Source organism: Pelodiscus sinensis, chromosome 2 (assembly GCF_052426305.1).
Source record: "Pelodiscus sinensis isolate ZL-2025 chromosome 2, ASM5242630v1, whole genome shotgun sequence".
NCBI lineage: Eukaryota > Metazoa > Chordata > Testudines > Trionychidae > Pelodiscus > Pelodiscus sinensis.
Window position 1 is genome coordinate 200,231,680 of NC_143053.1, and position 27,782 is coordinate 200,259,461.

Consider the following 27,782-nt stretch of genomic DNA (forward strand, 5'->3'; position numbering starts at 1 on the left):
TCAGGCTCATCATGCAGTACTAGGTTAGCCCTTTCATCCAAACGATTCCTATTGTCCACAGAGGACTTTCTGAAATCTGTGGCTACTACATATTGTTCTGGCCCAACACTGGCTATGGGCTTTCTTTTATGCTTCTATTTCCATTCTGGGTGCAACTACTTAATGAATTTAGGAGAGAAAAACTTCCAGATGCATTGGTTTATTTAATCAGAAATTATTCACAATCCAATAAAAAACTTAGCAAACATTACAAATTCAGCCTGAGCTGTGAAACATGAACAGTATGTTGCAATGTGCCATTGGGTTTTTTGGGGGGAGGAACACTTTTCAAATGTCATTCTGTGCTTCCTTAGCTTTTCTTATGTAAATTCAGTGCCTATAAATAAAGTCAGCTCACACTGTGTCAATCAGGTGGCCCACGTAGTGACATTTATTTTTTGGCACCAGACAAAAGAAAATAGTATTCATGTGGGCAGTTTCTTCAGACTTACACCAAGTAACATCTTTATGCCCAGTGGATAACTGTGCTTCACTTCCTGCAGTCCTAAAGCATGAGGCAAAGCAAGGCAGAGCCCCAGACCCAAAGTTACAATAATGCAATTTCCTGCAGCCCCTGTTGGAAATTTGAAAAGACTGGGATGCTGACTTGGTCGAAACTGCTCTTTATGAACATGGCATTTATAAGATTAATGACTAAAAGGAAGCATTTCATGGTAATACTAATACATAGCTCCAGGGTTGTCCTTAGAATTTATGGGGCCTTCCACATGCTCCCCCCCACGTGATTTGTTGCAGCCCCCAGCCCGGGGTCTCTGCACTCTCCCTGTCCCCTCCCCATGATATGCTCCCAGGAGAGTGGTTAAATGCCTGTCTTCTGCAGAGGCTGCCACTTGGCTCCATTGCTCGCTGGGATTCAGAGCCACTCCAGTCTCCAGCAAGCAGGGACACAGGCTTAGGTGGCCTGCTGCAGGAGGAACGAGAGGTGACTGTAACCAGATTGCTCTGCCCCCCCCCCCCATTTGCATGTTCACATCGCCATAATTTTGGGGTACCATCGAGACAGCAGGTAAGAGTGCATAGCGGGCACATGTGGGAGCAACCTCCCCTTACCTGCTGTCCCAGCGGTGCCCCAAATTTTCAGTTGCCCCATGCAGCCACGTATCTGCATATGTGCAAGGATGGCCCTGCCTAGCTCTTTGATGGCACATTTGGTCAATAAATCTTAAAGTGCTTTACAAAGGAGGTGGTCAGTATCATTATTCCCATTTTACAGACCAGGCAATTGAAATGCAGGAAGCTAAAGTGACTCACACAGGGACACCCAGCAGACCAGGAATAGACCCCTGCCCCAATTTTCTGTCCTAGTCCAGTACTCTATTCATGAGGCCACAGCGTATCAATCTAAACGCAAACACAGATATGCAGGTGAAAGGTACATGAAATCAGTATGAAGATGGTGCAGCAGTAGAGAACTACTGTTATGTTGCTTTAGGATTTGTATATTGCTGCGTAACCATAGCTTACCATGCTTACATAGAGTTTTTGTGCCTCTATTTTAAAATCATTAGCTGTTTATGCAAAGATAAATTTGGGTCTACTGTGCCCCTTGGGTGGCAGTGCATAGCCATGTCGCTCAAGAGGGAATTCTGGGACAGGGTCTGCCTGTCGCAGGGCTTGTCAGCTTTGGAATGCTACATTAGCATGGGACATGTATTAACGGACACCATATCAAATGTTGCTTAGCACTCAGTGTAGACAAGGATTGTTATGTTCAACATGATTTCAGCTAGCTCGTGGTTAGCCTTAGGGAGCTGTGATATTTAAAAGAGGAGACAGCTTATTTCTCACGTGAACTTAACCATCTCTGCCTCTGATAGTCTGGAAGAATGGAATTCCTTCTGTCCCCTTGGAGTAGTCCGTTTTAGTCAATTTCATGGGATTTTTAAAGTCATACATTTCATTAATTTGTATTTATTTCAATCTGAAATTTCATGGTGTTGTAATTGTAAGGATCCTGACACAAAAAGGATCCTGACACATTCAGGGCCAATACTATCAGCCTTACTTCTGCGCTGTTGCTGGTGTGTTTTGGGATTGGTTCTGTTCAACATCATCATCAATGATTTAGATGATGGCATAGAGAGTACAATTATGCTACCAAGCTTGGAGGGGTTGCAAGTGCTTTGGAGGAGAGGGTCATAATTCAAAATGATCAGGACAAACTGGAGAAATGGTCTGAAGTAAATAGGATGAAGTTTAATAAGGACAAATGCAAAGTACAGTACTCCACTTAGGAAGGAACAATCAGTTTCACACACACAGAATGGGAAGTGACTACCTAGGAAGGAGTATGGCAGAAAGGGATCAAGAGGTCATAGTGGACCACAAGCTAAATATGAGTCAACAATGTCACACTGTTGCAAAAATGGCAAACATGATTCTGGGATGCATTAACTGGAGCGTTGTGACTTGTAAGAAAGACACGAGAAGTCATTCTTCCAGTCTACTCTGCGCTGATTAGGCCTCAGTAGTAGTACAGTATTGTGTCCAGTTCTGGGCACCACATTTCAAGAAAGATGTGGGGAAACTGGAGAAGGTTACAGAAAAGAGCAACAAAAATGATTAAAGGTCCAGAAAACATGAGCTATGAGGGAAGACTGAAAGATCTGGGCTTGTTTAGTTTAGAAAAGAGAAAACTGACAGGGGACATGATAGTAATTGTCAATGATCTAAAAAGGTGTTACAAGAAAAAGGAAAGAAAAATTGTTCACCTTGGCCTCTGATGATAGGACAAGAAGCAATGGGTCTTAAATTGCAGCAAGGGAGGTTTAGGTTGGACATTAGGAAAAAGTTCCTAACTGTCAGGGTGGTTAAACACTGGAATAAATTACCTATGGAGGTTGTGGAATCTTCATCACTGGAGATATTTAAGAGCAGGTTGGATAGACATCTATCAAAGATGATCTAGATGTTGCTTGGTCCTGGACTTGATGATCTCTTGAGGCCCCTTCCAATTCAAGGATTCTATGATAAGTGGCCATGGAATTAAATTCCAAGTGGAAGCAACTTAGAATCAGAATAAGAAAACAGATGTTTTTCTTTTTTCCCCTCAATGAGTATTTTGCTTATCTTTGGTAAGCATTTCAAAATCTTACGTTTGTGATTGATACAACTTCATTTAGAAATAGAATTTGACCTGTGTCTTTGCAAATCTTTTCAGGGCTTTGAACCTAAAATGCAGTGATCTGCAGTGGGGCACTCTAAAAATAACTGAGAAAAGGCTACATTGTATATGACATTACAACATCAAACAATATGCAAAAGGCTCCTTCACTGGGAACAAAGAAGGTAAACATATGCTAGTGCTGCATTGATAAAGGAGGCTTAGGGGTAGTGAACAGGGACTTTTGACATACCATGGCTTTTATATTTACAGTTTTCTTGCAGTCTTCAGGCCCAACATTCCTGATATTTCCATCTGTAATAGCACAAAATGTATCACTTCAGGGTGAGCTTTAGTGGCAATATTTTTCTTAGTTTTATTGGGTTAGGTCTATGAGCAGAGTATCATGTGGGTTTGCCAAGATTTATGGCTGCAACATTTTATGTGTTTTGTTTGACAGAGCCAATAGCAGGGACAGGGTCCAGAAGTAATCCAGTTTTCATGTCTTAGTAGGAACACATTAAAAATTTTGGTCCCATCAGCCTACCCAGGGTTCACTCATAATCTTTCGTTTCATGGACTTTGACAGTTCACATATTTACTAAGTGGCCTGTAACTCTGCACTTCCCGCTACTTCAGGCAGTAGAGTTGTCCAAGTTTTATTTTGTTGTATACAGCTTTAATTTATGGCTGGCTAGATTCCGACCAGCCCTTTCACTTTTGTATGAACAGAATAAAGGGGAGCAAGAAAAGGGAGTTTGTCCTACTGCTGGCTCCCCATAAATGTATCAAGTTCACACCACACACATTATCTGCTGCCAGATCAGCAGAAGGGGCATTCTGTGGCATGACCTCTGAGGTCGGAAGGTATTAGCACATACGGTCTGACCCAGTCACTCCTAACTCAGGTGAGATTGCCACCATGAAGGGATGGCTTCTTGAGCAAATAACAGATGTCATAACTCTGGCCTCTTAAAGGGAGGCATTAACAATCTCTTTCAATAGTGAGTTAAGTATCTCTGGGCTGGGTTACATCAACAAGGATGGACCAACAGGTTGAAACTAGAACCTAGAACCCTCAGAGCCTTAGTGAGCGACACTGGCTGAAATCCAAGCACAAAAGCCTCCACATATGTCCCAATAAACACAGCTTATCTATCACAGAGCCCCTTTCTGGTGATAGGCACTGTTTAGATTGGGATCCTAGCTACCCTGAAATTCAGAGGTTTTTGGATGCAGGGATTTAGCTCAGCTTATTAAAGAGAAAAGTGTCAACTGCAACACTCAGCTCTGGATCTAAATTTTCCAGAAAAGGGGTGTGTGAGTATGTATGGTGGTGTTAGAAGCCTGAGTTTTGATCCAGGTCCACTTCTACTCACATGACATTTACTATGAGTTTTATAATTAAGAGCAAAACAGTAGCATTCTCCCTCTTAAGATGAGTGAAGAAGTTCAAATGTTCTTACTATTCTCTGTAATACACATCCCTGGTTATGCTGGATGAAGTAAAACCTGATCTCGAGACTATGCTTAGAGGGGATAGTCATACTCTGTCCCCAGAATGGCCACTGCTATTGTCAGTCTGCTGTCACCTAATGTGCCAAATTACTCTTGCCTTTCTGCTTCTGACATCACCAGATGCTGGCAAAGAGCCCAATCCTGCCAACCTCCCATTGAGTCCACTGAAGGCTGGAGCAGACTAAAATGTGGAGAATCCAGATATTCATATAGTGCACATACCTTTGTAGGGACATTTACTGTCTCAAGGGAAAGCAAGTTCATAAGATCAAATGTCACAATCCTGTCTTGAGAAGAAGACCTAAGCAGGCCCTGATTTTCAGGGATTTTGATGGCCCAAAAATGTCACTGACATCTATGGAGCTGAAGGTGAACAAGGCCAAGTTTTCAAACCATGAGAGCAGAAGAGGCATGATGCATACACGTGTATCAGGGGCCAGATCCACTTCTTGAGAACCATAAACATAAAGGATGTCAAAGAATTGTTTTTATTTGTACTATGGTGGAGCCCAAAAGCCCCAACCAGGAAAAAGGCCTTTCTTCATTAGGTGCTATAGCCTCTGCTCCTGATTCAGTTACGCAGACTTAAATAGCTGTTCTAGTCTGCAGGCCACTTTATGAATGGAGGCAAAAATGAGTGAATAGGAACTGCAGGAGTTCCCCAGAATGAGTTGCAATCTCCCAAGGGGCCATGACATCAAGAAGCATCAATGTTCATTATCCTCACATCTGAATTTATCACTGCAGTCCTGATCCAAAGAGCCATATTGATATGTGTATCGCTAATGCAGCATCTCTCCCATAGCAGGGAGATCTCCAAGAGCTGGACGATTGCAGTGGCAGGGATAGCACAGCGCTGAAAGGGAAAGGAACCCCTTATGTTTCTCCTTACTTCAGGGAAGAGCCTGATTGCTTGGGCAGTAGCTACTGAAGCCGTTATACAATGAGGAGAGAGGAGCTGAGAGGAGGCTGAGAACTTTTAGCAAGGGCAGTGGAAGCTTTGCTCTTCTCTTTTACTCTGTGTGTAACTTCTACAGCAATCCACAGAATGCATCCAAACGCCATGAAGCACAGATAAAAGTGTATCAGTCAAATACCTCTCACAAGCACCATTTTTTAAATCCAACTTCTCTCCTTCCTTTACATTTATTATAAGGATGTTATGGTTTGTGAGATGTGATTGCCAGTCTCAGGCACTAACATCTTCCATTCCTGGATACACATCTTGGTAGAACTTAAAAACCAACAAATAGCCTGTTGTTTTTTAAGTTTATCCTGTACAGACTAACTCGGCTACCTCTGATACATCTTGGTACTACAGACTTCTCCACCCATGTGCCATAGGCTACCCCTTTCAGAGGGTGCATGTAGGTCTTTCTCTTTTATCTGTCCATTACAACCACAAGTCTGTCAGGGTATGTCTACACTACAAAGGTAGTTCGAACTAACGGACGTTAGTTCGAACTAACTTTAATAGGCGCTACACTAGCGCTCCGCTAGTTCGAATTTGAATCGAACTAGCGGAGCGCTTAGTTCGAACTAGGTAAACCTCATTTTACAAGGATTAAGCCTAGTTCGAACTAGCTAGTTCGAATTAAGGGGTGTGTAGCCCCTTAATTCGAACTAGTGGGAGGCTAGCCCTCCCCAGGTTTCCCTGGTGGCCACTCTGGCCAACACCAGGGAAACTCTATGCCCCCCTCCCGGCCCCGGACCCCTTAAAGGGGCACGGGCTGGCTACGGTGCCCGTGCCAGGTGCAAGCCTGCCAGCACCCAGCCAGCAGACCCTGCACCTGGCACGGCACAGAGCCACCCACCCGATGTCCCCCAGCCCACCCCCTCTTCCCGGGACCAGGCTGGCGGCTCCCGGGAGCTTGCCCTGGACCGCAAGAGGCGGGCACCTTCCTGGGCTAGTGCGGACATCGTGGACCTCATCCACGATCTCCGCACTAGGCACAGGAAAGTGGCCGGCTAGGGCAGGAGAGCTGCCAGCCTGGCCACCCAAGAGCAGGTGTGCATGAAAATCAAGGGGGTCCACTGAGACCCCCGACCCTGAGCCCTGAGCTTACAATGGCCGTCCTGGGTCAGACCAGAGGTCCATCTAGCCCAGTAGCCTGTCTGCCGACAGCGGCCAACCCTAGGGACCCTGGAGGGGATGGACCGAAGACAATGACCAAGCCATTTGTCTCGTGCCATCCCTCTCCAGCCTTCCACAAACTTTGGGCAGGGACACCACTCCTACCCCCTGGCTAAGACTACTCCATGGACTCAACCTCCATGACTTGATCTCACTTCCCTTTAAACTCTGTTCTAGTTGTAGCCTTCACAGCCTCCTGCAGCAAGGAGTTCCACAGGTTAACTATTTGCTTTGTCAAGAAGAACAACTTTCTCTTACTAGTTTCAAGCCTGCTACCCATTCCTTTCCTTTGGTGTCCTCTAGTCCTTCTTTATGGGAACTCAGGAAGAACTTTTCTGAATGCACCCTCTCCACCCAACCCCTGCTTTTAGAGACCTCTATCCTGTCCCCCCTCCGTCTCCTCTTTTCTAAGCTGAACAGTCCCAGTCTCTGTAGCCTTTCTTCATCTGGGACCTGTTCCCAACCCCTGATCATGTTAGTTGCCCTCCCCTCTCCCAGCCTTTCTCTTCCCCTCTCCCACCTCCTTTTCCCAGTCTCCCCCAGTTTTGTTCAATAAAGACAGAGTCAATGTTGGAAGAAACGTTATCTTTATTTTGTACATCAATAAGAAGGGGGGCTAGGAAAGGGTAAGTGGAAGGAGGTGAGGGAAGAATGGGGTACGAGCCCCCGATGGGGAGGACTGGGCTGGCTCTGCGGGCTTCTGGGGGTGGAAGCTCTCCTGCAGCCCCCCGATTGCCCCCTCTCCCCAGATGGCAGCCTGTGGCAAGTGCAGCCGGACTGATGGTCGAGTGCTGTGATGTGCCCAGTGTGGGTACTCCGGGCACTCCAAGCCAGAACTTCTTTGCAAGCGGGGCACCCCTTAGAATTGTGTGTCCGGGGTGGGGGTCGGGACCCTTTAAGCGCAGCCCGCGGCTAGCCTGAGACAGCATCTCCACGCTCTAAGCCCTCCTCTGATGCCCTGCCGGCACTGCTTCTGGACATCCTTAAGCCCTGCTCAGGGTCCACTTAATGTGGACATGCTAGTTCGAATGAGCAAAACGCTAATTCGAACTAGTTTTTAGTTCTAGATGCGTTAGTTCGAATTAGCTTAGTTCGAATTAACTATTCGAACTAAGTTAGTTCGAACTAACTCTGTAGTGTAGACGTACCCTCAGTAATTAAAAAGAAATAATTTCATATTTGTGGCATCACATTCTTGTGCTATGTGGATTATTACTGAATTTGAGTGAAAGGGATTATTTCTACCTATATTTTAGAAGGCTTTTTAGGTTGCCATGATAATTGATATCTGTGTTCCTTAGGTTTCCTCCAGATGTGTGCTATTAAATTAACTACCCTTCCATCTGGAACAGCAGACATTAGCCACAGCCATGACCATTAGCCTCAGTCTGGATCATTGTGAGAACTCCTTTTTGTAGTTTCTCTGAGCTTTCAATACAGTTACCGAGGAGAGGGTAAAATAAAGAGAGCCATGGTAATATGAACACAACATACAGGGTCCTTTTCCTGCTTTGTTCACTTTGACAAATAATAGATGAACAGTGGAACTGGAAAGGAAGTTCAGATGTTGCTTTAGAAGTTACATATGGTGACCAATCTCCCCAAAGGGTGGCTGTAGCCCTTAAAACACTCACTTAATGACAGTATTGCAGCTCTGCAAAGGGAGCTCTCCAGTTCCCCTCTGCAAGCCATTCTAGAAAGTACACTGACCTTCCATCCTTTCCCCACTCACTATTCCTTGTTAGCATTTGGCCTGGGTACCTTGCTGTTCTAGTTTATTGTTGGTTCTCTCCTTGTTCTTCTGGGGGACCCATCTCTCCCAGTGGTTACCAAGACACCAGGAAGTGGTTGCAACAAGTCAAATCATGTGAGGTGTGAACAGCAGATGCAAGGGTTGCTCTTCAGTAGTAGAGAGGTTGGCTCGGGCAGGACTTGTTCAAAGCTCCTACCTGCCAGAAATCCTCCTCAGGATAGTGTAACACCTACAGGCAAACCTTAGTGCATGAGCCTACCACTTGAGCTATAAAGCCAGCTGGCTCTCTAGCAAACTATTTTTTTCTCTCTGTATGTGGTCAAAGTGCCACTACATGGGACACTGAACTACACCAAGTAGAGATGTTGGTTACAATAGCACTACAAAGCAGCTGGTTTTGTTAGGTTCAAGAGGTACTGTCATGGGTGTAAATGACTTACAATTCTATTTGCAAAATCCTTGTGATTCTTTGTATGGGTTTTTCTCTTTCATGAGAAAATAACGAACAAAACTTACGAACCACCCATAATAATAAACCAGTTTGTTTACTATAACTGGAAATGAAAGGAAAATACTCAAAAAATTGAGTAAACCTCCCCCCCACACGCATTTTTTTTAATCAAATTTTTGCAAGCACTTCCTGCATGTATTGATGGATGGTAAGGAAACACAATGGATTGCAGCTCATTTTGGGCAATCCTGTGTCACACTTCCAAGGGGAAAATGATATTATCACAGATAATGTCTTGACAAAATATTTCCAACTTAATTTTTAATTTAACAACATTGATCATTTGGGCCAAAGTGTCTCCTTTCACATATTCATCTGCCCTCACCTAGAGAAACTATCAAACTTTCTGAGATTCACTCTGCAGGTATGTCTACATAGCTGTGTTATTTCGTAACAACTGAAGTTAATACGAAATAACATAATCCATGTGTACATTACAAGCAGTTGAGTGTTAAAACATGCCTTGAGTGTTAAAAAGGAAATAACTAAACTTGTCTAAGGCTATGTCTGCACTACAGAGTTTTTCATCCCAGAAAAACTCTGCCGCATCCGGGGAATGAGTCTGCTCTTCTGAATTTTTTTTTCGGAAGAGCAGATGCACTTTTTTGGAAGCCCTGTATTCCTCATTTTATGAGGAATAAGGGTGCTTCCAAAAGAGGAGGTTTTCCCCACATTTGGCCCCATGTGGAAGGGCCAAATGTCGGAAAAGCCTCTTCTGGAAAAAGAATCAGAAAAAGGTAATTTGTGTACCTTTTTCCAAAAACAAACAAACAAACAACAGCGTAGAGATAGCCTAATTGAAAGGCAGCATCACATTGCTTTTGTCTGATAAGGGAAGGGAGACTTTTACATTGATTAATGTAGGGTCTCTCAGCGTGTGTCTAGACTACAAGGTTTTGTTGATAAAAGTGGACTTTTGTCGACAAAATTATATTTGCGTCTACACTACCGCTGAGTTCTGTTGATATGTTGACAGAACTCGGCAGTTTTGTCAACGGCAGTAAACCTCATTCTACAAGGAATCACGCCTTTTGTCAACAGAGTTCTGTTGACAGAAGTCGTTATTACATCTACACTGTCCTGTTATTACATCTACACTCTCATGTCAACAAAGCAGCTTGCTTTGTCAACAGAACTGGCTCTAGATGCTCTTCGTCGACAGAGGCTTTATCTACAGTATCTGTCCACAAAATCTCTGTCGACAAAAGCCTGTAGTCTAGACGTACCCTCACACTGGAAACTCTTCCATGGAGAAGGAGAAGGCCCAGTATGTCCAAGTGAAGGAAGAAGCTTGATTCTGTCCATTTTACAATGTCTGCTCAAGTTGAATGTAATGTCTCCAGGACAGAAGATTGTGGCAGAGCTTTCTCTGTAGTGAGTCCAAACTTCTGGAATTAATTCCTTGCATAACACGAAAAACACAAAGCTCACCACCTTTAGAAAGAGCTGCAAAATTCTTACCCAGGCTTTCCAAGCTGATTACATTCTGATTTAAGGCCTCCGGCAGCAGAGGAGCAGTGTACCTGCTCTCTGTCACTGGAACCCTGAATGTCTCAATGTAAGCCATGCAAGATGCTCTGATAAAAAAACAAAGATGGTGATAAAAGCCAAATAAATGAATATATCATAACAGTAATAAAATAGCAAAAGGGACACAGGAAGTTACTGGCAAAGCAAATTATTGCTAAGGGTTTTATTTATAATTGATCTTTTGGTTAGATTAACCCCACTGAAAATAATTCCTATGGTCTTTAAAAAAAAATTTAAATCATGGGATAAGCCAAGAGTGACGTATCAAAGTGTACCAGGAAATGAGATTAGAACAATATCAGAAATAAAGCAACTACCTACATCTATTGCCAATACAACATGTATCCATGAAAAAACAGGACAGGATTCACTAAGCAAATGGCGTGAATGTAGGAGGTGAATTACAGCCACTCAACAACAAAGCATTAAATGCCTCCAGCCAAGGATTTTCAATTTCTTTAGGAAAATAAGCATAAAGAGTTATAGCTCTGCTTCTTTTACTTGTCTATTGCTTTGGGGAATGGAGGAGGCTATTGTTTGTTTTTAAGCATCTACCATTTGTCTTTCAATAGCCCACTGATCCCATGATAGATTTGTATGTGCAGGTGCAAGTTGTGAACTACTGGCCATCCCCAAAGCTTAGGAGAGCAATGTCTCTGCAGTGTGCATGTGCTGCAGGATTATCATAGTATGTCAGTTAGTATTAGACATTGGTGAGTTACAGCTTTTGGTACATTTAACATTAACTCTAGATCATTCATAAAGGACGGTTTGATTATCAGCACTCACAAAAAAAACAGTATCATAGTTTACACTATAGCCAGCATTGAAAATGTTATTAGAATGCAAAATGATGTATCTTGATAACTAAAAAATGAATCATTTTTGCAATTTGACGTTATTCATTCAATACTGATGCTGTCTTGTATAGCTTCAACTTCCAGCCATTGGATCATGCCAAACCTTTCTCTGATAGATTGAAACATTATTAAATATTGGGTCCCCGTGTAGGTATTTGTAGACTATATTCAAGTCACCCTACAGAGGATGCAAAAGAGACTGCCAGGCAGGCCCATACAAGAAGAGCTGCAGTACAGAGGAACTGCAGTCACTTCCTGGAGCTTGAGGAGGGAGGTGGACTAGCTGCCTTGCAGAATGAAGTCAGCAAGCATCCTGAACAGGGCAGTGCTTCAGAGAGAGACCTGTGGAGCTGAAGGCTGCTCCTGGTGTGCTGCAGGGATCTGCAAGCTAAGGCACCGAGGAAAGATTGACAAGGGTGCTAGGTCCACAGATAGTGGCCCAGAGATATGAAAGAGGGATTGGAGGAGATGCAGCATGTGGCTGCCATGTACAGGGTCCCTGGGCCTGGGCATGGAATACTAGGGCCCAGGTCCTCCTTTCCCCACTTGCCAATGAGGAAGTGGTTGGACGATAGACTTCTGTTCCCCCAGAAGGCATACAGAGCTCATCCCCAGGGGAGAAGGGTGAGTCACACCACATCACATACCCCTTTGTTACCCCAAAAATATTCTCACAGGAGACCACCCAGGGTTACACGAGTATGGGTTGATTTCCACTAGGTAAAACTAAAGAGGGGAGAGCAGCTACCAAAGATTTAAACTAAAGAAGATAGCGCTCTCTCTCTCTCGCTCTCTCTCACTCTCTCTCACACACACACCCCCTCCATTCATTCACTCATTCACACCCATTCATTCCTGCCCTCAGGCACTCACACTCTTACACAGGCATATGGGTTGCAGAAGGAGCCAAGGCACGTAGATCCTGGAAGGTCTGTCTGCTCATCATGGCTGGGGAAGCTGATCAGGAGGAGAGACACTGGAGAGGAGTTTCTCAGGAGCAAGGGGAAGAAAAAGAAGCGAGTCTCACATGTGCTCCCTCTCCTTATATTGTGTCTGAATGGCCCCTGTGACTCATTCACCTTGTCGTCAGGGAGCATGCCCAGACTTCCCTTTAGCCATCAGGGAGCATGCCCAGATGCCTCAGAAGCTACTGCAGTTTCACAGTGTTCCTAGTATGTTTAAAGTGAATTTATGCAATTTTTTGCAAATCAGTCATGCTTCAGAATTTTGGAGGCCATAGCTCCAAATTTTATATTTACTCCTTTTTTTTCTTTAAACCAAACTGAGAGAGTTTATTATAAAAACCTGGAACCTCTTGGCTAGACTCCTACTGACTTTTCTAAGCTTTGGAGCAAGCCTGGAAGGTGACGGATCTTAGAAAATGATTAAAATGCTAATTGTAGAGTGATGAGAACTTACACGAAAAAGCTGTGGGCCAAACCCTAGGAACTGGTAAGTACATCCCACGTCCATTGAAGTCAATGGGCATTGAAGGAGCATAGCACATGCACAGATACTATCAGGATTTGGCCTTATGTAAGCAAAACCAAATGTGGTACCATTCTGGTAATTAGGCTTGTGTGACTATGATGAAACAACATTATAAAGTGCTACACACTTGGACATTAAAAACATAGAAAAAGTGAATGATTCTGTTGAAACTGCCTCACCTTATGGAAAGAGTGATATTAAAATGAAGAGACACACAAATGTAGCTTTACCTTCTCAGAGTTCTGAGCTCTTCAGTTTCTTTAACCCGTGTATTCCTCACCGTTACTTGGGGAGCTAGTCTCTCCTGTCTATCAGTCAGAGCCCCAATTTCCATATGAGGGGGCAAAGAAGGCACCAGAACTCTATCTGAAGTGAAGTCAGAGTGCTACCCTTTTAGAGAACAGTATCCACCTCTTAAATTGGCTCCAGGGGTGAGAATTCCCAAAAGCTGGAATCAAACGAACAAGTTATCAAAAGTGGTTTAAAAAGTCCATTAAAATCAATAACCCATGAACCAAGCAATATTTCACACTATTCTAATTATAGTTATAATGGGCAACACCTTCTAACTTGAGTAACTAGAGTCAGGCGTCCAAACCTAAATGTAGGCACCTAAATAAGAAGCCTGAGATTCAGTGATGATAATCACTCACAGCTCCCAATCTTCAAGGAGAATATTTTCTTATGGCTCCTTAAAGGGCTTTATTATGGATTAAATCTAACAAAACTGGTGAAATGACTACGAGCACAATGACTCAGATAGTTGGGGTTGATCCTGCTTTGGGCAGGGGGCTAGACTCGATGACCTGAGGTCTCCCCCAGTCCTAGGATTCTATGACTCTCAAATGCAGATGCCCCTGGTTCTACAGCTAAAGAAGTGGACTAGTTTTCAGAGCTGTTCAGCAATTGCTACTCCCACTGAAATAGCCAATTTATCAGACCACACTGCATTTCAAGAGTTGCAAGGAAATAACATTTGAAATTACCATGAAATAGAACTCAAATGAAAATTATTTGTATAGCCATACAACAAATGATAGGTAGCTAGAGTAACAGCAACAGTTTTTATGAGCCTTACCTTCACATATCCTGGATCAATTAAGGAATTTATACTAATTTCACTTAAAAACAGAGAAATGTATCTACTATATATTTTGATGAGTTTGTTTGCATGTGGATTTGTTTGTGCAAAATAGTCATACTTCACGATTACCAATAGATTCCAAATTTTGCATAAACAATCCTACCACTTAAATTAGGTGAATGCATTACCTTTTACACTGGAATATGCTGAGTTCTTTTTAAAATAATTATTTTTATTTTTCATTGGAAAAAAGTCATTACAATTATGATTAGAGTGCATAAAAATATTTGCTAACAAAATTAAAGCCAAGTCACCTATTCAACTGTCACTTTAGTGCAAATAAAATTGTTACTGTTACAAATCACAAAATAATTCAAATTAGTTATGGAAAGAGTAATGAAAGCTTTACTTGTTAGGAGTTACCTTTTTTGGCGTTCATATTTGTTTTATTTACTTTTTAAGCATGTATTCACATATTACCTGCTAATATGATAAATGTTATAAAGAATCAGAATTCATTGATATTATTGTCTAAAGATTTTTATGAACCAGTGATTTTTTTCAATTGCATTTTTTATTTTGATTTATTTTGATTTTTATTTTGACCAACACCAGTTAAACTGTCTTCACTAATTAAGAGTTTCTGATTCAAATGTACTATGTATGATAATTATTTGATAAAATGAATAATGTTTGAAGTTGAAATTCTACAAATTTAAAACTGTTCTTTTACTTCCATTTTGCAAACACATTAATAAAAAATTATATTACATATATTTAATTTCTTGAACTTTCCTGTAAATGTAATCTGCGCAAAATTACTTTGCCCGGTCAACGACGGGCTTCACCTGGTAGTTACAATATATATACAGCTGAAATGGGCTGATTTTAAAAGTACATATAAACAAGTGAAAGAGCTGACGTACTTTTGGCTATTTATCTAGGGCCAACTTCAGTGGAAGCTGCTAGATCTTGTAGTCCTTTGAAAATATGATCCCTAGTTTGTCTATCTAGCATATTCTTTTTCTTTTTAAAGATAGATGTTTGATATGAGGTCATCCTGTCCATTTTTTTCTCCTGATGCTGTTATTTCTTACTTTATGTGGTCCAGAACTGTTTTTAAAGTTACAAATGATGGGGCTTCTGCTTTTCCCCTTGGGAAACTAGTCTAGAGTCAAACACATTTTACCGTTTCATGACACTTTGCACTAAAGTGATTGCAAACTATCTAAGGAAAACAGAAAACCCACAACTGTATGATTTAAGTCAAGGATGACAGTTATTTAGATTTACAATGTTTGAAAACTGATAAAGAGAACAAAAAAAATAAACAGATTGCTAGTGGTATTAACTATACATGCCAAAGGTTATAGGCACATATTATATGACATTGAGGAGTCGAACAATCAAATTGCCTCCACCTGGAGGATGAAACTTCAATAACTCATAGTCAATAATATCCAACGAGACTATACAAGACCTAATAACTTATGAATTTCACCCTCAGTAGCAGTGATAAATTCGTTGTTTCATTCCCCAGTACTGCATATTCCATATGTGGCTAAACACTTCAACACTTGAGACCACATATTTTCTGATTCCAGGATTTTCCCAACAGAGTAAGTATTAAAACCTGATGGCTTGGATAAAAGAGAAAACTTCTGGATATACAGAGCTAAGAAGTCTAGCTGCCTGCGGTTGAAAACTTGGAAGACAATATAACCATTTACATCTTGCCATTTCTGGAATCCTCACTGAGCAGATTTGAGAGAGTGTTCTACAGCATAGAAACACTCTTTGTTTACCTACACTGTGCCTCTTCCTCTATCAAGCTTCCCATGTAGAAAAGCAAAAGCCTTTTCAATTCTTTCCCTTAAAGTGAAATCAAACCCTGATGTGATTATTTAATTTAGCAGTATGCTGTACCTTTTCCTTTTATGTACAGTGTGCTGAAGCCTGGATGCTCTATGGATTTTTTTTTAATCCTTTTATTTTCTGCTAGTTTATATCAGTACAAAGGTATTGTGTGATAGAGTTTAAAGTGTTTAGTTGTATCAAAATCAAAAGTGTGCATGTGCAAAAGATCCCTTGGAACAAAAAAGCCAAATTCATGCTGGTTTAAGTGGGTGGAATTCCAATAACTTCAGTGATCCTGCAAGCAAAATATTACAAATTATAAACCCGATAGATTTCTGTAAGGCCAGGATTTCACTCACATACTCTATAAACTATTATGTGTGCATGCTTAAATACTAAACATATACAGGCACAGACTTTCTGTCTGTCCCGAGACAAGTTGCAGGCTCTGGGCATGTCTACACTAGTGAGAAGATTGACCCTCCTGAAGGTCAATCTTCTAGCGTTTAATTCAGCTGGTCTAATGTAGACCCATAAATCAAATGCTAAGAGCAACCCCCACAGGCGTCCAGTACTCCTCCCTCTGCAATACATCTCTTTTCATTCTCCCTTCAGCCTCCCGCTGTATGGAAGCCACCAATGCTCGGCTTAAGGTAAACCGACTCCAGCTAAGTATTTTGCTTAGCTGGAATTACGTACCTTAAACTGACCTGCCTGGTCTAGTATAGACCAGGCCTCTGTGCCTTAGTTCACTGGAGATGGACTGTGCTACCTCACCAGGGTGTTATGAGGATAAATAAAGTTCTGAAATACTCAGGTATTAGTGAGGGGGGTTTCATATGAGTATATCCGATAGGTTAGGTATATGTGTGTATATAAAATGTATAATATGTCATATACATACATTGTGTATATTTTACACATAATTAATACATATATACACAGACTCAAACACATACTTATCTGAATAATTGGGCCAAATTTAGGCAATACTTACTCATGGAAAACGTCCATTGCTTTCAAATCAATTGAAATTTTGCCTGATTAAGGACTGCTAAATTTGGTCCCACTATCAGAACCAAAACTGTGAATCCAATCCCTCTTTATCTAGCATGGGAGCTAAAGAGATCTAAACTTACATGTTCCTGTCTTACTTGTTAGTTGAATGAAAATCCTAATACATTTTTACACACACACACACACACACACACACACACACACACACCAGAAGCATACCAAAGAAGAAATATTTGTTTTGTTTATATGAAAAATACTTTTCTTTTTTAATTTATATTTTGGAACCACTGAGTATTTACATTGCCATCTTCAGTATGATATTCCAAAAGAATATCATGATTTATTTTTTGCCTGCTGAAATCTGTTTAATATAATTGTAACTTTTTTGGTTTAGGGCAAACATTAGCATTTGATGAAAGCTCCGTCCTTTCCCTCCTCCCTTGGTAGCTGTTTGTAAAGGTCTGCAATGGAGCAGCAGTTAAACTAAGAAAGTGGTGTTATTTCAACAAAGCCAGAGACCTTCCTTTGCTTGTAAATATTAGTACATCCTGCAAACACTGCTGAGAGCTGCCAGCCATCCTGTCATTTAAACAGAGTCAGGACTGATTGATGCCAACTTTCTGTCAAGATCTGAAACTCAATGCGTTCACTCAGGAGCTTGGTGTAGACATACATGCATTTTTATTTTCACAAAATAAATTTTATGGGTGCTGGTTTCTATCACGCTCCAAAATAATTAACACTGAAAGAAACATTTTATTTAATGTTTTAAGAAGTCAGGATTTGGTAACAGGGTAAAAAAAGCCAGATCATGAGCTGACATCATGTAAAACAGTGATGTGGCAGAACATTAATAGATGGGTGGCCCGGAGGGCTGCAGAAAACGTACACATAAACCACTCAAATTAGGGAATCATGAAAGCTCAAATGTGCTGCAAACAAGATCTCCCCTGGTCTCTTTCACACAAAACAGGTAAGGGTGAAATCATGAAAAATCTGAAGTACAAATGAGCAAGTAGTGACTTACAAGTGCAGTACATGGACAGCTAAGGCTAATCCAAGAGAAAGGTTCATAAATATATTAACGAATACTAGTAATTAACTGCTCCATAATTGAAGTAAGTCCATTTTTTCTGCTGAGAAAGGGGAAAAAAGTGAAACTTATTGGGCCCAATTTCCTGTTGACATAACTCCACTGACTTCTTACACCAGCAGAGAATTTGATGTGTTGATTGTTATAAACTCAGTCTTCTTGCCCCTTTGTCTCCTTTCAACTTAGCATCTTCTATCATGCTGAAGGTCTCTCCCTATTTTCATCCATCAACAGCCTCTATCATCTCCACCTCTTCTTCTCTCCTTCCTGAACTATAACCCTGGATCTTATATGGTGAGAGTTTTAAAAATTATTTTATTGTGTCCTATTCAATTTGGTATCTCAATCTCCCTTATTCGTGTTTGTGCCATGTACATTGCATGGCTAGAGAAACTGTTATAATAATATAGGGCCAAATTCTGATCTCAGGAGTAGCTTCAGGGACCGTGATGGATTTACGCAGCCTCAACTGGTGTGAAGTCAGTAAGCTCCAATGGTTTTCATTTAACCACTTTGTTTTTAAGTTTGTCTAAGATGAGCTTGGACAATGCCAGATCCCTCACATTCACCCAAGTCATTTGTGAACACGCACAGACCAAGGAAAGTCTATATTTTATCTAGTAACGCCAAGGGAGTGACTCATAGTAAGCACATATTAAAAACAGTGGACATTTTGTGAATGCACACACGCACAAACTCTACTCCAGGCTGAATAATCTGTCTGCTTGTGTGTCAATGTGTGCTACAGGGGAACCCTATGTTAATGTACAATGTGGATTTATGTTCAGAGAAAGAGACAGCTTCATCCGCACCTGAAATATTTTAAAAACAATGAGTAGTCCTGTGGCACCTCAGGACATGTCTACACAGCAGCATTATTTCAAAATAACCAGCATTATTTTGAAATAAAGTGAGCATCTACACAGCAATCCTGTTATTTCAAAATAATTTCAAAATAACGGGCTTCTTATTCTGAATTCTGTACCCCTCATTTTAGGAGGAATAATGCCTATTTTAAAATACCGGTAGTTATTTCGAAATAGGGCATGTGTAGACAGCACAGCTGAAGATATTTCAGAATAACTGGCCTCCAGGGCTTCCCACAGGTGCCCTGGTGGCCACTCTGTCCACACTCATCAGAACTCTATAGTTCTTCCCCTGCAGCCCTTAAAACTGCAGCCACAGGGGAAAGGGACTGGGGCAGAAAGCAGGCCCAACTTGCACCATGCCATGCAGCAGAGCCCCGACTGTTTTCTTGATGCCATGGCAGATCGCATGGCTCTCACTGAGCCTCCCACCGCTGCAAGGGAGCAGGCAGCTACCTTCCAAGCCCCTGCCCCAGGGCAAAAGAGGAGGGTGCCCTCATGGGCTGATGTGGAGATCCTGGATCTCACTGAGATCTGGGGGGGAACACTCCAACATCCAGGATATCTGCACCAGATGGTGAAATACAGACATCTATGGCCAGATGGCTGACAACCTGGTCCAGAGAGGGCACAGCTGCTTTCTGGACCAGGTGCAAATGAAAATAAAAGAATTCCGGAAGGCCTATGCCAAGGCCAGGGAAAAAAGTTCCCGATTGGGAGCAGCACCCCAGACCTCCCGCTGCTTCACCCAGCTGGATGGCATCCTGGGAGTGGGGAAGGTTGCCTTCCTCACCCCATCATTGACTCCAGCCTGGACACAGCTGTTATCAGCCTCCCGGAGAGCGTGGTGTGGAGGAGGACAACAAGGAGGAGGAGAAGGACAGACACCATGTCCAGCACAGACACCATGCCCACCAGCCAGGAAGTTTGCCTGTCCCTGGAGCTGGTACCGGGAGTGGCCCTAGATGAGCTGTCGGCAACTGGCGCCCTAGGCAAAATGCGCGATTGGTGCCCCTGCCTCCAAAGCCCTCAACGGCCATTTATCTTGGTGCCCTAGGCAACCACCTAGTTTGCCTGTATTGGGCCGCCACTGACTGGTACCCACCTCCCAGGATGTCACCCAGGGCTCAGAGGAGGCTGGAGAAGGCCCATCAGGTGAGTTGCATTATTTTCCCTGGACATACGTGATGGGGAGGTGGGGGGGGGGGACAAGGGGCTATGCACTTTTTGCCCAATCTTTTCGGCCTGGGAATCACGCAGCAGCCTGTGCACATGGAGCGCCAGTCTGGAGCAGACTGCCACAATGAGGCAACCACTCAGGAGCCTTGCACTCCTGCTCACTGGGTCTCTGAAGAGGTCTGCCTTACTCCTGACCCCATGGTAGGACGCCTTCCCACCACAAGCCATGGCTAGGAAGGCTGGGGTCATGGATACACACACAAACACACATACAGCAGTTCCACATATGGGCATGCCCGCACTCTCTGGGCAACATGTGTTTCCGGGCCAGCGTGGCGAGGCAGAGAACACTGGTTCTCTGCCGGGGAGCTTGCTGGGAGGGCGAAGGGGAGGAGGGGGGAGGGTACCAGTGTTCCCTCCAAGCTGACTGACTGGGGAGTTAGGGGGCTGATTAATCATCTGTAAAGCTATGCCCCCATGCAGCTTAGAGGGAACCTTGGAGAGGACCCCAGCAGCACCTTCCCTGGCAAGCAGCGTTTGTCACCCACACACTTTCCCCCAACACCCTCCCCCCCCTTCCCTTCAGCGGCAGAAGTAAAATTCCTCTCCCTGGCTGTGTCCAGACTCAGGGTTTTTTTCGAAAAAAGTAGCCTTTTTTTGAAAAAACTTCACCTGCGTCTAGACTGCAGTCACGTTCTTTCAAAATTAAATTGAAAGAACGTGGCTTTTCTTTCGACGGCGGTAAACCTAATTCCACGAGGAAGAATGCCTTTTTTCAAAAGTGCTCTTTCGAAAAAAGGCGCTCTTGAAAGCAAACAGGGCTTTTTACAAAGAAAGCATCCAGACTTACTTGCTGCTTTCTTTCAAAAAAGCAGCTTGCTTTTTCGAAAGTTCCGCGTGCAGTCTAGACGCTCTCTTTCGAAAGAGGCTTGCAGTCTAGACATAGCTCCTATGGGACACCACCACTGCTGGACCCAGTGTGTGCACAGCACAGAGGGAAGCCCAGCTGTCCCGTTGTCTCCCTCCTGCCCGCAGGCTCCCAGCCTGGCTGGCACCTTCCCATTCCTGCTCATCCCCGGGGCGAATGGGTTGTGAGGCTCCCCCCAGGACAACTGTGACCCTGCAGGAAAGGGCCCAGTGTCTAGGCCTCAGATGGCCTTGCTTGAAGTACATCACCTTTGTCTGACCCAAGACCTTTCGGTGTTGGCTCTGGGGCGAGGCCTGTCTCCTGGGATGACTGCCCTTCTCACTTTTCTTCACAGCCGTACCAGCTGGGAGTGAGGTGTGAGCCCACTTCCCATGCCAGCCTCCTGACCCCATATGATCCGCAGGCAAATGCAACTCCAAGAAGAGCTGCAGTGGGAGCACATTGCCTGCCTGTGTGCCCTGCAGGGGTCTCTGATCCAGCAGGACCACGGACTGGAGGCTGACCTGGAGCTGTGCCGCAACACCTAGCAGGAGCTGTTGCACCAAGCCCAGACCATGTGCATTACTTACATTGCTGCTGGCGACTGCCTGGTGTCCACTCCTGCAACTGCTCCTCCTTCTGCCTTGCTGGCACCCCAGCTCCAACTCCCACCTCTCCAGCTCCTCCCCCAACCCTTCTACCAGGTGGTGGGACAACCCACGGCAGGCACCAGCCCCAGCCCCACCTCTGAGCCTCTCCTCTCCCCTCTTCCCCCTTCCATCCTCCTCTTTCCAGGTTCTTTCCCCAGTCACATTTACTCCAGTTAAACAAAACACAGAGTTTATTGGTTCAAAACAAAAGGTCTGGTTTATTTTATCAACAGGAGAAGAGGAGGTGGAGGGGGGAAAGGTGGGCAGGGGTGGCGGAGGAAAGGCATAGAGGGACAATGCACAGGCCCCTTGTGGGGAAGCCCAGGGGAAAGTCTCACTGGTGTCCTTGTCTGAAAATCTTCCTCAGGGCCCCCTGGATGTGCACCACCCTCAATGGGCTTGCTGCATGGCAGCTGTGCATGGCTGTTTAAAGGCTCTAGCTGACTGCTCAGCCTCTGCCCCCTCTCTCCCCATCCTGGTAGGAATGTCTCCCCCTAGTTCTCACATAAATTGGGGAGGATACAGCAGGCCACACTACTTGTGGGATGTTCTGCTTGCTGAGATCCAGGCAGGTGAGGAGGCAGCAGAACCTCCCTTTGAAACTGCCAAAGGCGCCCTCCACCAAGAGGTGGGCCCTACTGAGCTTGCCATTAAAACATTCCTTGGTGGGGTCCAAGTGTCCTGTGTAGGGCTCCATTAACCAGGGCAGCAAAGGGTAGGCAGCATCCCCCATGATGCACATGGGCATGTCCACTTCCGTGACCCTGATGGAGCCACCAGGGAAAAAAAGTGCTGGCCTGCAGCTTCTGGGAGAGGTTGAAGTTCCTGAAGATGCGGGCATCGTGTGCCTTCCCCAGCCACCCAATGGTAATGTTGGTGAACCAGCCTCCATGATCCACAAGGGCCTGCAGGACCATAGAAAAATACCCCTTGTGGTTAATATAATCTGATGCCCAGTGGTTGGGGGTCTGGATGGGGATGTAGGTGCCATCAATGGGCCCCTATCCCACAGTTGAGGAAGCTCCTGGTGGCAAAGCCAGTGACAATGGGGTCCATGTCACCCAGGATGATGACCCTGTCAGAAGGATGGTGTTGATGGCCTTCACCACCTGTAGAAGGAGACAAACAGGGAATCACAGGGTTGCCAGGGCCCTCGGGTGTTCTCTGAGCCCAACCCTGCTCCCCATACATGAGGAGCAACTCCTAACTTTTCCCATCCCCCAGCAGAGCTTTGTGAAGGGGGGACTGAAAAACCTACTGGGGGGGGGGGAGATGCCACCTCCCCCCTTCCCTAGGGAACCCCATTCCAGTATGTCACCACCCTGCTGGTGGAACAGCATGAGAGAGCCATACCTACCTTCCCATGGCGGAATGAGCTTCCACAGTGCAATGGCAACCCACTTCTAGAGGGGGATGTTGGGTCACATGTGGGTGTCCTGTTGCCTGAGGGCAGGGGCGAGCCACTCGCACAGCTGCAGGAAGGTGTCCTTCCACATGTGGAAGTTCTGGAGCCACTGCTGGTCATCCCACCACTCCATGACAATCCGGTCTCACCAATCAGAACTGGTGTCCCGTCACCAGAAGTGGCAGCGCATGGTGTGCAGGGGAAGGTGAGAGGGGTCGTGCTGCATGAGCTGCATCTGGAGAGAGGAAAGGAGGTGCCCTGCAATGAGGTGGGGGTTCTGTTCCTGCAGGGCCATGAGGGCAGCTCACAGAAACTGCATCAGGTGCATCATGAGGTCTATGAGCCAGCAACTGCTTTGAGGCAGGTCCAGCTCCATGGCTGGAGTGCTGTGGTGTCCACAAGAGCAACCAGAGCAGGCAGTGAGAAGGCTTTGCTGTTCCTCAAGGTGGTAGTCAAAGGAGAGGAGCCTGAGACATGACTGTACGGGTGGTCTCTTTAAGCACAAGCCTCAGGAAGCAGCTCCAGGAAGTAACTGTTCTCCTGACGCCCTGCCCGAAGTGCTTCCGGGGGGGCTTTAAATGTGATTGAGGCTCCAATCAGTGTGGATGCACTATTGCAAAATAGCTCAGCACTCTTCTGATGGGCATTTGTAGTCTGGACCACAATTTTGAAATAAGCTATTTGGGAGTTTTTATTCCAAAATAGGTTATTTCAAAATAAGTGTGCAGTGTGGACATAATCGTAGGTATCCTTGTAATTGGGTCTCAAGAAAGGACCGTGTGTTGATTAGCCCTGCCTTAGAGACTAACAAAAATATATAGAATCATGAGGTTTCCTGGGTAAAACCCACCCGTGAAAGCTCATAGTCCTATATATTTTTGTTAGTCTTGCAGGTGCCACAGGACTACTTGTTGTTTTCAAAGTTACAGACTTACATGGATGCCCCTCTCAGAAATAATTTAGTTAAACTGTTCAGAGTTATAATGATACTACTTGGACTGACAGGCAGTCCAAGCCTGAAATCATTGTATCTTGCAACAAACGAGAAAGAGATGAACTTCTTAACCTACAAATTATATAATTACAGTAAATTACTTAATGGTTGAATGCTTCCGTTGGTGTCAGATATATCTGCAAAAGCTGGAGGACCAATGAATGGGAAGATGGGAGTAGAGCCCTTAAACATTTGAGCCCTGATCCTGTAATCACAAATGTGAATTAACTTCAAGTTTGTGAGCAATCAAACTAAAGTCAATGGGACTATTCATCATGTGTTTAGAGTTAAGCATGTGAATAAGTGTTTGCAGGAACAGAGCTCTGGGGGCTAAATTTACTAAAAAAAAAAATGCTTCCCCATGTATCAGAGAAGCCTCTTTGAAACTGGGATTCTCAGTTGCCCATTTTAAATTGCATCATTAACAATGTGCTTTTAATTACCCAGTAATCAAAGTGAGCTCTGCCATATGTTAACAAGATGCAGGGCCTTTAAATAAGTTCTTCACTGTACAATTGCTCTTAGACTAGCAATTTTGATAGGTCTTTGTTCCCATTAATAGAAATGACTTTAGAAGAGAAGGAGGCTATTTGATTGCCCTCCAAAATAAAAAATGAACATAAATTGTTGGGAGATGATTGATAATTAGTGGAACAGGTAGGGTATGTCTACCCAGCAAAGTTATTTAAAAATAACTGCCGTTATTTCAAAAAAACTTTTCTAGCGTCTACACAGCCAAACCGCTATTTCAAAATTAATTAGAAATAGCAGAGCACTTATTTCAAATTTGGTAAACCTCATTCCACGAGGAATAACGCTAAATTTGAAATAGCTATTTTGAAATAAGTGCTGTGTAGACACTTATATCAAAATAGGGGGCCTCCAGCCTTCCCAGGGTGCCGTGGTGGCCACTCCAGCCTCAACCAAAAACACTCCTCTCCCTCCCCCCTCCCTGGAGCCCTTACAGGGGTTGACTCTGGCCACAGTGCCTGTGCCAGCTCCAAGCCTGCCAGCCCAGAGCCAGCAGTCACTGCCCCTGACCCAGTGGCCCCAAAACATGAGCCAGCAAGCCACTGGCAGCCAGCCCTCCACCGCTCCCCAGGAGCAGTCTGCCAGCTCCCAGGAGCCTGCCAGGGCCCGGAGAAGACAGGCGCCTTCCTGGTCCTGGGTGGAGATCATGGACCTTATTCAGGTTTGGGGGGGAGGATTTCCCTAATGTCCATGATCTCCGCACTAGACAGAGGAACGCGGCCGTCTATGGCAGGATAGCTGCCAGCCTGGCCACCAAAGGCCACATGCGAAGCCAGGAGCAGGTTTGTATGAAAGTCATGTTGGTCCAGCAAGAGCCCCAACCCTGAGCCCTGAGCTTCCCCTCCTGCTTCTTCCCCTTGCTTCCCCCTTCCAGCTCCCTCCTCCCAGGTTTCCCCCTCCCGTCTCCCACCCTCTCTTCTTCCCTCTCCCACCTCCTTTCCCCAGTCTCACCAGAGTTTCATCCCCCCCCCCCCAGTTTTGTTAAATAAAGAGAGTTTGTGTTCATGAAAATACATGTATTTTATTTGACATCAGGAAGGGGGGTTAGGGAGGAGTAAGTGGAAGGACGTGAGGGAGGAATGAGGCACAAGTCCCCAGTGGGGCAGACCAGGGAGGCTCTTAGTGCTACTCAGGGTGGAAGCTCTTCCGCAGGTCCTCCTGGATACTGACAGCTCCCCGATGGACTTCCCTTTGGCAGCCTGCAGAAAGTGCAGCCAGGCTCGCAGCAACGCATCCACGAAAAGCACCAGAGTGCCCAGGGGCACCTTTAGCTCCGTGTTCCAGAGTGCTGTGGTGTCCTGGGTTAGGGCAACCAGAGCACGCAGAGACAAAATGCTTTGCTGTCCCTCATTGAGGTAGGCAGGCAAGCAGGGAAAGCTGAGAACCGGCTGTCCGGGGGTCCCTTTAAGCACAGGCCTCAGATAGCCTCAGGCAGCAGCCACACAAAGTAACTCCTGACCTGATACCCTGTCGGACCTTTATCTGGCCAGCCTTAAATGTGATTCAGTGTCCACTCAGTGTGGACTCGCTATTTCGAAATAGCAAAAAGCTATTTCAAAATGCATTTTGTGTGTAGACGCGTTATTTTGAAATAACTTATTTCGAATTAACTATTTTGAAATAAGATATTTTGAAATAACGCTGTAGTGTAGGCATACCCGTAGATAGAAAGGGAATGAGCTCCTTCATTGAGGAGGAGAACTTGCTTTATTTGAAAAAGTTGTTTTAAAAATGTCAAGCATAATTGTTTTCACCTCAGTTCTCTCAAGACTGAAGTGAGCACTTACCTGCATTAGTTCTGTCAGTGAGGCAAGTAATTTGATGGCAGCACCATTCACTTTGTCGTTAAGAACAGGCATCTACAATATGAAAAAAAATCAGTATTCAGCTATTTGCTGGTACAAAACAATTGTGTTCCAACACATAATACTCCAATACAATTTACTGAGACGTTTTACTCATATTTCAGGCACCATGATTCTACTTACTTTATTTGTAGGTAAAACCAAATTACATGGAATTTGTTATAGCACAAACAGGATAATTTTTTCTTATTTATGACCAAAATCCTGGTCTGTTTCCTCTCTTTAGTAGAGAGTATACAAACAATTTTTTTTTTGGCAGCAAATGATTCTTGCAAACAAACAAAGCCTATCCTATTTTATGCGCTTTGCAGAAGTTTTCTTATATTCTAAATTCCAGCTATAACACAATGTAGTTATCACTTCTCTCTATCCCAGGACAAATATTCTACACTAGGCAAATCGTTAATCTTTGGTTCAAGGTAGCATATTGCTAAAAGAAATGTATTTGTCACATGTCAGCATCAAATCCATTGATCTATCCTCACTTACTATTAACAGTTGCCTTTTTACTAATGCAGATTTTAGCCTTGTTGGACTATCAACCATATGGCATGTTTGTCCTGTGGGTAATTTTTTTATTAACAGCTCACATCTGGAGATACAGTAACTATGTATAGCTGTGACATAGCATTAATTGACCAAGACATCTCCAAAACAAGATGCAGAAAGTGGTCATTACAAACACTAGTTTCAGATTAATGGTTCAAGCCTATTAAAATAAACAAACACATCTATCATACAAAAAGTGTTCTAAGTCGTATAGGTGATCTGATTATTAAAATAGTTCATTTTAAACAGACTCCTTTTGATAGGAATGGGGAGAGGAAACACAAACATTTAAACCAGAATTCATCCTGAACACCAGCGGCTTAGACAATTAAATCATCCACTGGGTGCCTTCATTCTTTATTTTCTCTTCTAATCCTGCTGTCATAGTAAGGCTGACTGAGGTTTATGAACACTGTGTGCAACATTAATCCATCACTTAGAATTAAAGTCAAAGTACTGGATTTTTTTTGGGGGGGTGGGGGAGGTACTTGTTAGGGTTTCAGCATAAGTTAACTGGCTACTATTCAAGGGCTTTAACTAGCGAATAAGCCAGAAAATGTGAATTGGCTGCTTGTATGTCTCTTCTGGTAAATTTCTTTCTCAGATGTTTCTTTGCTGCATGCCCTGAAGGAGAAATGATCTTGAAATGAACAGGATAAACTCAATGAGCTCAGCGGTTTAAAGTTGTGTTTTATAAATCTCAAGTAGAGGTCTGATCTGGAACTGTCAAACGGTGGGAAAACTTGCCAGCTCTGCACACCAGCAGGCCCTGGGTTTTTTTTTTTTTTAAATAAAAAGCTCCCTGCACTTCTGTGCTAATGAAAA